This window comes from Castanea sativa, chromosome 10 (genome assembly GCF_040712315.1).
Source record: "Castanea sativa cultivar Marrone di Chiusa Pesio chromosome 10, ASM4071231v1".
NCBI lineage: Eukaryota > Viridiplantae > Streptophyta > Magnoliopsida > Fagales > Fagaceae > Castanea > Castanea sativa.
Genome location: NC_134022.1, coordinates 9,073,726 through 9,085,761, shown reverse-complemented (window position 1 = coordinate 9,085,761; position 12,036 = coordinate 9,073,726). Strand labels below are relative to the sequence as shown.

The window sequence follows — 12,036 nt, the reverse complement described above, 5'->3', positions numbered from 1 at the left end:
TTCTTTTTCTTTTTTTGATAGGTATGCTTACTTAAAATATCTTTCAAGTCTCTTGGGCTCCTTCAAAATGCCTGATTTATTCAACCAAAACAATACAGTGCATGTAGGAGTGAAACAAGTAATCTTCAACAAAACAAGCTTCCTTGCTATAGGCATCAAACGTGTCCGTTCAATTTGGTTATCATCGGTAACCTATCCAATAAAAAAAGAAATGGATAGCCACTATCACACATTCTATCTTGATGGATGCCACTAAACCCTTTCAACCCCTGGAGCTTAGAAGTGATGTAACTATACATTAACCAAAGTGCATGCAATAAGTAAGATCTTTACACAATCAAGGTGTGTCATTCCCTAGACACACATATACTCTTTCTATTTGGATAGTCTTTTATCAGTCTTCCAAATAGATAGCTTTCCATCAAGACTTCCATATTAACACCTTCTACATATTAATTTATTTATAGCACATAAACATAATTCATTTAATTCCAATTACATGAAATAACTATAAAAAATTCCAATTATATGAAACTGTTGCATAAACAAAAAATAGATAAATAATGAACCAAATATGCATGGTCCTAGGCAAATATGATCCTCATGCACAACAATATATTCACACCCATTCTTCCACAATGTCAATCACAAAACAGAGACCTTGTACCTTTGGGACACAGATCAGATTTTTTGAGGCATATTCACATAGTTTATAGATCTTCCGATCATTTGGTTCCTCGACCTGCCAAAACATGTTAGAAAAGTTCCAACATTATAACAAAGGTAAGAGGATCAAGCTTAAAAAAGAATTATTATCCATAACCTTCAGTCTCTCCCTATGATTAGATTTCACATTTTTCAAGGCCCAATTGACTCCAATTCGTTTAAAGATTTAAAATCCTAGCATTACTATTTTCAATGGAACTTCAAACCTGATATCTTTAATGCTAAATCACTCCTTTCATAATCCACCACATTACCCATCAACTCTTAATCACATAATAAGAGATCAACAATCACTTACCAAACAATTTGAAAGCTCCCAAAATATTGGATTCAACCATGGATCCTCAATAGACTAAACAGGTCAACCACAGGTATTCATCAAAATCTTTATTAATAGACATCACAACCCTCCTCATTTTTCCCGAATCGTGAGAAAAATGTACAACTTTAACACTAACACAGAGAGTTCGGAATCTCCTCCCTTATCAAATTTATCTTTCATCTTATTCAAAAGCCTACTCTAAATAAGTATCAACTAGAATATAACAAAAATAAATAAGAATTGGTACTAATGCTTGATCTTATCACTCTCATATTGAAAAATCTGAAATGAAATAAACTATACACAAACTAAAAAAAATGTAAATATTGTATTAGTAATAAAAACAAAACAAACTAGTGCACAAGCATTTGCAAATCCCTAAATTGACTAATTACAAATCTGACTACAAAACAAATCCCCAATCCAGTCAAAAAGAACAAAATTCAAATTCAAATTACAAGTAAAACAAACGTGAATAGTGAATTACAAAACATATTAATCGCATTTGCTAGCATCTAACTAAAAACAAATGAAGATCTAGAGTGCTTAAAAAAAACTAAAGCAAACAACAAGATCTCCAATTCTTCACTATTATCAAAATGGAGAGAGAGAGAGAGAGAGTGAGAGTGAGAGTGAGTACCAAAGAAATACGAAGAGACTAATCAGCGAAATAGTGGTTAAGAGAAAACAACATGACTCTGAGTGTTTAGGTGATGGAGGCCTGGGCTTTGTCAGCAAGGGCACGGTGAAGAGGATTGGTAGGGAGGGGTGTATCGGCGGTGAGGGTTTGGGAGTGAAAGGCAAATTGGGTTAGGGTAGCGTACTAGCGTTCGAATACTGAGGGAGTCAAAGGTAGAGTGAAGGTTTTTTTTTTTTTTTTTTTTTTTTGTTATTTATACAAAAGCTATAGTCGTGTTTAAAAAAACGCAGCTATAGACATACTATAGCCGTGTTTAAAAAAAGCAACTATAAACATACTATAGTTGCGTTTTTAAAACGCGGCTATATACCCTTTTTAAAATAAAAAAAAAATTTTTTGAGACCTATAGCCGCAATTAAAACACGCGACTACAGTGAAGGCTATAGCCACATCTTTAAAAACGCGGCTTTGGGTGCGGCTAATAAACGCGGCTATAGGACACATTAAAAAAATGGACTGGACCTATAGCCGCGCGTTTTTTAAATGCGGCCATAGGCCCTCCCATTAAAACCTGGCTTAATACTATATATAAACATGGCTACAGAATTGGGCTATAACTGCGTTTTAAGAAACACCGCTATAGGTATATGGTTTTAGCCGCTTTTAATAACGCAGCTATAGCTCATGTTTTTTGTAGTGCATTTCTGAGATTTTGATTTACGTGATTTTAATTGATACTATTTTTATTAGTTTTTGAATTTTTAAAACTAAAATATGTCAAAACAGTGTCCTTTTTTAGCACTTAAGGCAACCCACATAATAGAACTTGATGAAAGGACCACATTAAATAAAGGTCAAAGTTGTAGGGCTTAAATGAATAAATCAAAAATAACACCTTTCTCAAAAAATAAATAAAAAATAACGCAACTGAATTGAAATTTACGTAAACTTAGAATATATAATTTGTTGTTTAGCAGAAGAAAAAACCTTAAAATGATATGGATTTGGAGCATTTTTTATTACATCAATCTTATTTTAGATTGGTGTAGTTTATCATTTGGTACAGGGAGACACTTTTTTTTTTTTTTTTTTGAGAAGATGTACAGGAAGACACTTAAAAGGAGGATAAAGAAGGATTGTCTGAGCTAAGCTTAAACTTGACTCGATATTAAATAGGTAGGAACATAAAGAAATATATTTTTGAAATCAAAGTCCAAACTGTTCATAACTCAGTTCAAGTGTAATAATTATAATAAATAAATAAATAAAAGAAGCAAAATATCCAATTATAACTCCATCTGTTAGCTAACAATGAATTGCCGTTTAATTACTTCGATCTTGTTAACCGATCAACCATAAGCTAGAAAGAGGGGCACATTACCACCGCACACCCTTAGTGCGATGATCACTCCACAAGTATAAGTACTTGTGGGGTGTGGGGGGTAAGGGTCGGGGTTCAAGTCTCCAGGAGGGAGCTTCGCACACATATACACTTAGATTAGGCTAGAGTAGAATTCTATCTTGTATCCACACAAAAAAAAAGGGCACATTAATGTGACCACACAAAAAAAAAAAATTTATAACTCCATCTATATTAGTTAACAATGAAATGACATTTAACCACTTTGATCCTACTAATTGATCAACCATAAGCTAGAAGGAGGGGCTCATTAATGTCACACAAAAAAATAATTATAGCTCCATCTGTTAACTAACAATGAATTGACATTTAATTATTTCGATCCTGCTGACCGATCAACCACAAGCTAGAAGGGACTACCACTCCACACCCTTGGTGCGATGGTCACTCTATAATTATAAGTGTTTGTGGGGTGTAGGGATAAGAGCCAATGTTAAAGTCTTCAAAAGGAAGCTTCACGCACTATACACTTAGAGGGCGTTTGGATCCGCCGTTTTGTGCGTCTACGTTTTTGCTTTTTTTTTTTTTTTTTTTTTTTTTTAACCCAGCAGCTTATTTTGACTTTTCAGCCATGAACAGTGCACAAATGCACCGTTCATGGGTCCCACAAATTTCACTTTTTAACAACTTTTTCATTAAAAATGGGTCCCACAAAACTATTCATATATTTAAAAATTATTTTGCTACAGTGTTTTCAGTTTTCAGTTTCAGCAAAATAAGTTCTATCCAAACGGACCCTTAGATTAAGTTATAGTAGAATTTCTTGTATATAAAAAAAAATATAATAAAAAAACCATAAGCTAGAAGGAGGGTCACATTAACGTGACCGCAAAAAAAAAAAATTCTTTGACATGTTGCTAATTAATATAATATGTGCCGTGGGTGCCACCTTACCAATTGATCAAGATCATTTGTCTACCTACTGTGTCACCATCAACATCAAAAACAATTACTCATTCATATTACTTGGGCATATCACAACTTAAAGAAAGGAACAATGTAAAACATTTATATGAAATTTTCGACGCATTTAGAGGGCGTTTGGATCCAGCTTAAAGTTGCTGCGTCCACATTTTGCTTTTTTTTTTTTTTCCCTGCTGCGGGGACAAGCGTGCAGTGCATGCATTGTGTGCGTACTGTGCGTGCACTGTGCGCGTACTGTGCGCGCACTGTGCATGTACTTTTTTAGCAATTTTTTATTAAAAGTGGGTCCCGCAGTACTATTTACACATTTAAAAATTATTTTGCTACAGTGTTTTCAGTTTTCAGTTTTCAGCAATAAATTCAATCCAAACGGACCCTTAGAGTTATTATAAACATATTAATATAGTAGGAATAATTTTAGCGCTACACACACTTTGTTACAATTGTTTTATGTGATAAACTTTGATTGAATGTTTGTCACTTTTACATAAACTCATAAATTTTTCTCTACCACTTACAATCAGTCATATATATAAGATAATTATGACAAAAGTTGTGTAAAAGTGTATAGTCCTATAATTATTCATATATGGCAAAGCCACAACTCTTTTTAGGAGGATCAAGCTGTCATATGAAAAATAGTCAATCCAAAACATAAGCTAGTTTGTATATAAAAGAAAATTTTACACATATATCTAGTTAGTTTGTAATATGTGAACTATATTTTAAATCATATTAATCATAATTAATATTCTTTACACATTTTATATCAAGAATTTATATTAAAAAATTAGAAATTAGAAGGTTAGCAATAAAAACTATGAAAAATTAATCAATTTTAAAGTAGTATAAATAACAAACGTCACTTTACTTCTCTAAATATATACAAGTCAATATTAGAAAAATATATCAATAATAGCAACTATAAGTATATAGTTTATTATAAATATACATATAAACATATTATATTCTGCATATTTAAAATTGATCCTCGATTCCTCATACTAATTAGATAGCTTGCTCACAAATTAACTCACTATTATGTTGAAACTTGTAAAGCCTAAACCTAGGCATAGACTTGACTAGTTTTTTTTTTTTTTTCAATAAAAGAACACAAACAAACAGGTCATCTCTCTCTCTCTCTCTCTCTCTCTCTCTCTCTCTCTCTCCTCACCTTGCTTGGGTAGATTGAAGCATATGTGGCCCACAATTAGCTTTTTTGAAGAAAAATGTTTTTTTAAAGGTAAATTTTTTTTTTGAACCCTTAAATTTGAAGTTTGATTTTGATCCTTTAAATTTTAAAAGTTCAAATTCAATCTAAATTAAAAATAAAATAAAAAGAAGTCAACATTTCATCTTTGTCTGTAGGGAAATTTGATTACAGACCCTGAAATATGGGACTGATTTGATTTTTATCTCTTATACATGGGGTTGCTTTGATTTTAGTCTCTTAAATATACGATTGGTTTCATTTGGTCCCTAAAACAATGTGTCGCAACATCCCCGTTACACATGTGAAGGTAAAATATTTGTTGTGAGAAAATCTGGGCTCTTTGATAGCTCCTTGCTTTACTCCTTTGCAAAACCCTAGGCGTTTGTCACCTAATATATATATTATGAACTTTGTCATCTAGTTATTATCTATATCTATTACGTGAAAGAATATTAATTAGTGTATTCATGAATGCGGTTATAGGGTTGGAGAACCTTAGGACTTGGGTTGTCACTAATGCAAGAGTAGTTTGTGAATGCTTTTTTTTTATTTTTTTTTTATTTAGGGTTTTCTACTGTAAAGTGATTTACAACTATTTTGTGTTGGCTTTAATTCCGTACCAAATTTGATTATAATTTCTTCAATTAATTTTTCCCTATATGTATGTGGATTTTTAATTGTAAGTATTAAGTGTGAGAGATTGTGAAGACTCAAGCTTTAAGGACGAACAAGTGAATTTCACGAGTGTCTCACGAGAAGCCTACCAGCGAAAGAGCCACATGTAAAGCACATGACTGAAAGATAAAGAGTCATGCCATGCTAGAGGTTTTCATGAGTATCTCGCGGATAAAGCCAACCCGCAAAGGACTAGCGAAACTCTCTATTTGGCGAAAAGTTATATTTTGTTTTACCAAGTCTTTACCTACACTATATATACCCTTATTACCCACAAATTGTAAGGAGTGCTTTTCAGAGAGAAAACCCTAGAAAATACACTTGAGAGTTAGAGATTGTTATACCTAAAATCATCTACACATTTCTTTGTGGTTTTCCTCAACTCCTACCTCTCCATCTCTACATCCTTAAGAGGTTGATAGCCTAAACACTTACCACACACATTCTGAGTGTAAAGTGAGATTTTGATGCTATTGGGGAGTATTGGAATGAGCCATTCAATTGGCGGATGCAATCAGGCTGAATTGCAAGATCCGGAAAGCTAGAAAAAACAATGGTCCAAGAAGTCAATTGGTAGCATGAGCTTGAAGGGCTCAAGTACATGGAGTAGATTGGGCTCGGAGGGTCTTTTGTTATTCATGTACTCCAATTTTATTCTTTAGTGGATCGATTTCGACTTGGAGGGTCACGGAGAGGTTTTTCACCGAGTTCTTCAGTTTCCTCTTCAATAACACATCTCAGTGTTATCTTGTATTTGCATCTCTCTTCCCTACTCTTAAGCTTTCCTTTTATTGCTATTTATGGATGAATATGGCTTAGGGTAGTGATAACGGTTATTTGCGTTTATTTACTCTTGTTCCGCACTTAGTATAAGTTAGAGTAAAAGTTATCTAACTGTAATTTTAATTTGGGGGGTCTAAATAAGCTCTTGTGTTTTTGTACAAATCTGAGCTTTCATAGTGGAAGTACAAATTAACAAAGTCACCTTGCACTAATAAAATAAATAAATAAATCTTAATCCCTCTCAAATGTTCTATCTTAAGCTTGGATGTTCCTCGGTTCTAACGTAATCTTCTATGGGAGAGTCTGTCTATGTAGGCTATTCTATATGAGACATGGTCATCATAGACTAGTTTTCCAATTATAATCCTAGGAAGGAGGGTCTTAATTTGATCATCTCGGAGGGGGCCTAATTAATCTATGCTAATCATCAGGCCAACCCCTTAATGAAATCCAGGGACCATGGTTAGCATTATCGAGGGTGATCATGCAGTGACATATGTGTTTTGTCTGCAGTGACTGATCGTCAGGCTAATCCTTTAATTGTTTTTCTTTTTCTTTTTCTATAAAAATTTTCTTTAAATAGATTATTAACCATTGCCCTAAGGACATCCGTTAGCATTTTTCTATATATAAACATATAAGATGGGTTCAATAACAATTACACATTTTTTAGACCATAGATTTCAAAAAGATATAACGGTTAGAAAACCACATTAGCTAACTAAATTAATTTGAGAGAATATTATATTATTTCCTTTTTTAACTTTGTTTCTCCCTCCTAATTAATTCCTCCCTAGCTAACATTGCACAAGTGCCTATTCTTACCGTATTAAATTGAAGATTTGCTTTCTCACAGTCTTATTCTTAAGGTTCTTAAGTTGCAAATCAGTGAGTTGAGAATGCCGTCCATAATTATACACTAAGTACGTGATTTATAATAAGAGAACATAAATTACAGAAGATTTGTGTGGTATGAAAAAATTAAGGATTGAGGCCCCATGTTGAGGCTAAAGCTTGTGTCTAAGGCAATAACACAAACGTGAAAACTTAGGGTACGTTTGGTACACTAAATGGGAATTACGACAGGAATTGTAATCTTTATTACTAGGAATAAAATGTGTTATAATGTAATAACTAAACATATTCATTAATTTGGTTGTGAGTTATAACATTAGAATGAAACTTAATATTTATTTTAGAAAGTTTCTTACTCATACAACTATATCTCCTTAAAAATTGTTATTTTTAAATTTAAGAGAGATATGTGTTGTAAGGACACAATTTGTGTCTAAGCCCAAAACAGGAAGGGAATAGGCCCAAAGAACCCACTACAATGAATTTGTAGAGAGTGAGTTTGAAATCTGGGTTCTAATGAGTTTGTCTATCAATTGCAATAGGCCAAGATGACCAAAAAGTAAAGATGATACAATTTTATGTAAGGAAAATTGTCATCGGACTCAATCCGAGGAGGCTAATTCTTCTGTATACCTCCCTTAAAGAGATATTACAAATATTGTTTCTTGATCTACAGTGTTTTTTTCTACTTCCTCTCCAATCCCCTTCCTCTGGGGGTTTCCTCTGCCTTTTATATCATTCTTCGCCCTCTCTCTCACCTCCACGTATGGACCAGCTTGTTAGCTTGGATACTTGTCCCATCAACACCTTCCTGAAGCCTTTGGAAATAGCTGTAAGGCTGGGCCATGCTACTCAGGCATCACTTCTTCATTAATGCGGTCTAAGAGTTAGCCGTAGGGCATTTAATGCGGTGATAGCAGCTTTTCCTTTAGATATTTCATGGTTTTCTTTTGTCCTATACTCTAGTGGTGCATATCCTTATCAACAGAGTCCCATGGGACGCTGCCTCTAAACGGCAGACAATACATTCCGAAATATTCCTCCTCGAACCACCTTCTCCGATGATCATGATCAGACTTTACCTCTCTATACTAACACGGACCCTTAGTAAGATATTTATCCATCCTCGGACTGCTTAACGTCCTCAGATTGGGCCTCCAACCCAATATGTACATAAATACTTACTCCTGGACCTATCTCCCCCACATGTGTTATTTTTTATGATTTTTATTTTTATAATTGTTAAATATATATGGAAAGTTTGTTTATTTGAAAATATACTAAGTTTTGTAATTATTGAATTTATCAAGGAATAGCTAATACAACCATTTAAAGAGGAATAGTTATTCCTCATTTTGAAGAATAGATATTCATAAGGAATGATTATTCCTTGTAATAAAAATACAACCAAACTAAAGAATAACTAAACCATAAGAATAACTATTACATTACAACGTCTATTACAGTCTACTAAACATGCCTTTACTATTTCAAACTTCAAAGTTTAAAAGAATAGAAATTTCTTTCCAAATTCTTTTTTCTTTTCAAATCTAGTATTTAAAACTTACTGCCTGACTTTTGCAACTGAATATTAATAATTGTTTTTACTAGGAGATTTTGAGTTTATGAATCCACTAGCGTTTATGAATACAAATTGGAATCTGTGTTTTTTTTTTTAATGAATCTGCTAGCATTTATGAATGACGGGTGGCATGCCCGATTAATGAGGAGGAATTTGGAAAGCAATAAAAAATAAAAAATAAAAAAAATAAAAAAAAGCAATTAATTAGGTATGGATGTTAAAAGTAATAAACATCCAATGATGATTTTTTTTTTGGTATACCATCAAGTCTATTTAAGTAGGTTTTTGTAGCTAGCTTTCCAATTATATATAGAAAAGCAGACAAACTGACTGTGACTCAGCACGATTTGCATGTTTTGAATTAAAGATGGCAGTTAAAATAGGTAGCTTTAATTATCGTCCCTTTCAAGTGAGGCGAGGGAACATGGAAAATGAAAGTTCACACAACTGGGTGGAAATATATGGAATCATTGGATTTGGACTATGCCTATTGACTATTTTAATTTTCATACACTGTCTACCACTCATTCTACTAATAGTACTCTTGGAAGACAAGAAAGGTCAAATCTATAAGATCTGCAAAAGAGTAAAGCCAAAATGAACTTTTACGGGCTCATGCACAAAGTTTACATGCTCATGGAAGCATCCTGCATTTGCATACTGCAATAATGAAGAGGACGACATTAGTTTTTTTTTTTTTTTTCTGCAATATGGCAACTAACTTGTCTGGCTATCCCTTAAACATGTGAAGCATGATGCATTTGACTTTGAGTGACTCCAAATTAATGCCTTTAGCGGGCTAGTGCAACAAATTCAATGCAAAATCAGTTAGAAGGTTTTGGATTCATAATTGAAAAAGCAGCATGTTATTACGCATGTACGCTAGTTCAAAACATTTCCATTAGTTTCCAAATGCACAAAATATAAATGATTCTTTTCTCCTTCATCACACTAATGACTAATCCCATTATCCATTATTCCAAAACTAACACTACGATTTATCTGAGTTTTGTGAGCTAACCGTAGTATTTGCTCTTATTTCACTCAATTGGGAGCCTCGTTTGTATTTTTAGGTCCAAATTTTATGACTACGTAAGATAACACACAAAATTTGTGTATTTGTACCTTTTAGATGTGTTAGAATAATAATTAAGTAATTAAATTAATTATTATTTGTATATAATTTAGAATTTTAGATAAATGATAGTTTATCATAGTATCCCAACCACCACATGATGTCTCACTATTATCACGAGGAATTGACATGAACTAAAAATATATAATAAGAATTTTCATTTTCTAAACTTGAATTTGCTAAATAATTATTTATTTCATTTATGGTTGATAAGAAAATGTTGGGAAAAAAAAAACTTATTTGCCTTCTTCGCATACTTATGCAAATCGTGATTTTGTAACCTAGATCACCCTAAAAATGCTTTTTTTCCTTTTAGGCACCATAGAGAACATTAGGATAAAAGAAAAGCTTTGTAAAAGTCACATTGAGTTGAGGTAGAGCCGAGTACAAGCTTTGTTTTGAGATGGTGTGAGCAGAGAATTATGAGTCCAATCAAAGCAACTTTGATACCATATAAGAAAAGCCAAAAATACCCTGTTTGAGCTCAGCAAGAATAGCAATCAAAGCAGGATCCGAACCTAGGGAGAGGTTACAACATTAACAACTCTTGGAATCACCTTCAAATTAACGTCACATTATTAAGCTTATGTTCAGCTACCAATGAAACAGCCAAACTTGCAGCATAGGCCACACCAAGATGAGGATGTCAAGATGAGAGAAAGATGACATCTCCATTTTCATCCCTACACTACACATAGCAGCACATGTGGATCCATTTGCCCTTACAGCAACATCCAAATGTCATTTTGATTTCAAGTCTCAAAATACCATTACATTTCTTAAATTTTTACTTATGACAAATAAAGATTGATTTTTTTTTTTTTAATGAAAGGACTTGCCCAAATTATAATAGGCCCTAATCACCAAAACCCAGCCCAAAAAAATAAATAAATAAAGGAAGAAGAAGAAGAAAAAGAAGACCAGTTCAATGGTCCACCCCAAATTTGACATTTTGTTGGGTACCTCACTACTTTGGTACAAGTTACAACCTCACCTCACAATTACACCCATCAAAGACCATAAGGTAGCACCAATATCACTGTCATTCTAATTCAACTTAAGGTTCTCTCAGTCCTTTAAATCTTTCAAAACATTGAACATTCTCATACTTGGTTGACTTGGCAAATCCTACATTGAACACCTGTCCAGTTGTAACCAGCTATATTTATTGATTAACATAGAACCTCAACCCTTTCCCTACTCCCTACTTTTTTTCTTTTTTTTTTTTGGCAAAAACCACATTTTCGTCCCTACATTTTCACGCGATTCCCATTTTAGTCTCTATATTTTTTTTTCACCACTTTTAGTCTCTGTCCTGGAAAACGCATTTCGTTTTTGTCCCTGCCGTTACATCAAAGACGAAACATTGCACATGTGAAAAACGGCTTAAGCTAAAAATAATAAAATAATGTACTAAATATCCACGTGGCTTTCCCGCCCCTTCAATTAGTCACGTGGCACTCACTCAGTTAGTCAACCAACAGCTTAACCCTAACCTTTTACCCCGTCGCTCAAATCACCATAGACCACACACACACACACACACAAAAAAAACCAAATCAGCAAGCTCAAATCCCTAACCTCTTACCCAGATAACTTCAGAGTGATTGTAGCAGCTCCGTGTTTGAAAGGCACATTGCGCGAAGGTACTCTCTCTCTCTCTCTCTCTCTCTCTCTCTCTCTCGTTATTTCTCACTCTCTTATGAATGGAATTTTTAAGTGCTAGGTAATCGGTCTGGGTCTCAATCTCAGCTTTCGGGT

The 12,036-nt window shown here is 33.5% G+C and overlaps 1 long non-coding RNA gene across 1 annotated transcript; it reads right to left on the bottom strand.

Moving 5' to 3' along the window:
* Positions 1 to 435: 435 nt before the first annotated feature.
* LOC142614164 (uncharacterized) lies at positions 436 to 1,907 on the bottom strand. The gene is made up of 2 exons (XR_012840367.1): positions 1,689 to 1,907; positions 436 to 742 (listed from the first exon to the last, which is right to left on the bottom strand). It is a non-coding gene; the product is annotated as an uncharacterized LOC142614164 (long non-coding RNA).
* Positions 1,908 to 12,036: the final 10,129 nt, after the last annotated feature.